The 1,721-nt window shown below is 25.6% G+C and overlaps 1 long non-coding RNA gene across 1 annotated transcript; it reads right to left on the reverse strand.

Annotated features, from left to right (window-relative positions):
* Window positions 1-253: 253 nt before the first annotated feature.
* LOC133815776 (uncharacterized) lies at window positions 254-1,721 on the reverse strand. The gene is made up of 2 exons (XR_009884836.1): window positions 658-1,721; window positions 254-511 (listed from the first exon to the last, which is right to left on the reverse strand). It is a non-coding gene; the product is annotated as an uncharacterized LOC133815776 (long non-coding RNA).

Raw genomic sequence — 1,721 nt, forward strand, 5'->3', positions numbered from 1 at the left:
GTGTTGTCGTTGCTGGCAACGCCGACAGTTATTAGGTGTCGCCGTTGCTAGAAACACCGACAGTTATTAGGTGTCGTTGTAGCATTAAATTTATATATATAAATAATAATTTTTCTATATATTTTTTTTAAAACTTTTAATTATATTTTTAACAATTGAAGTTTGATTTAAATTTAAATAAAAAAAATTACTCACATAATTAATTATTATTACCATAACTTGTAAAAAAAAATTATATTTATCATAATAAAAATTCATATACATACAACATTTATTCATACAATTGAAATATAAATAATACATCAAATCCCCATGAGACTAAATAATTCTCAATAAAAATTCATTATAATATTATAAATCCATAAACTTCAAAATATATAATACAACAAATCTCAACAAGACAGCATAATTCTCTTCTCCAAATCACTCCAAACTCAATCATGTTTCTTTTCTCAATATTCTTCCTAATAAATCTAGGCATCCACCTTAAAAGTCAGTCCTATGATATTCCCTGCACCAATGAATAAAAGACTTCAAATTATAATTAAATAGTATATCTTACCATAAAATATTAACAAATGAATGAGAGAACCAACTATAAAAATATGTAAAATTAGTTGATTAATCCCTCTTAGAGATTATTAAACAAAAACTTACCTTGTAAGAATGTTGACAAAGTTTGAGACGGTCGGGAGACCAATGATGTTGTGAATTACAATATAATAAAATTCCCAATTTAATAATAGAATATCCTCAATTTAATCATCATAAATATTTCACAAAGAAAAAGAATGACCTATTATGGGCATTTACGACACTTTGTATGCCTTTAATAATATAAGAGCATAATAAGTCCTGTAATTACCAACATAATAAGCATTCTCATTATTTTAACATCATTGGCAAAAAAAAATGAATACCACCCTAAGTAGAAGAGAATCAACAAAATTAATAGATATTTATATTTATATATATATATATAACCTATTATAAATAAGTCTGAATCCACCACCCTAAGTAGAAAAGAATCAACAAAATTAATAGATGTAACTCAAATATGAATTCTAAAACTATCAGAACATGAAAGAATACAACTATGAAGAAAAACACAATAGAATTAAAAACTTGTAATAACAAACCACAACCACACACTAGCCTAAATAGACTAGAACAACTTATCACCTATATCTAATACAAACAAATACAAATAAGCTGGAGGAAAAATCCTTTATCCTGAAGTCCAATTAATAGAAAAGAAAAGTTAAATTAAACTTCAATACACCAAAAGCAAGTCGAAACTCACAAATCTATAGGAACTTTTAGAACTAAATCAAACAACTTATTGAAGAAACACTATGGATAAAAAAAAACAAGTCTTTTCCAACCCAAACTCAGATTAAAAAATAAAAGAAGTTACCATATGAAACATCTTTATACCTTAGAGATAATGCAAGACAAGAAGATCTACCAATATGTTAGTATCATAATTTTTATTTCAAGCACACCAAAAAATAGATAAGATTCATATCTGTAAATTAAGACAAAAAACATGTAAATATGAAACAAAACACTATCTTTGGACAAGGAAGAAGAAAGAAACAAAATAGACTGGATTTAGAAGGCTGCAAATTTGGTTAACATAGAGAGCATATAATCACAAAAATAACAATATGCTTAATATGCAATACTAACTTATATTTTATATTGTTCTAGTAAACAAA

The sequence above is a fragment of the Humulus lupulus genome, chromosome 2 (genome assembly GCF_963169125.1).
Source record: "Humulus lupulus chromosome 2, drHumLupu1.1, whole genome shotgun sequence".
Taxonomy (NCBI): domain Eukaryota; kingdom Viridiplantae; phylum Streptophyta; class Magnoliopsida; order Rosales; family Cannabaceae; genus Humulus; species Humulus lupulus.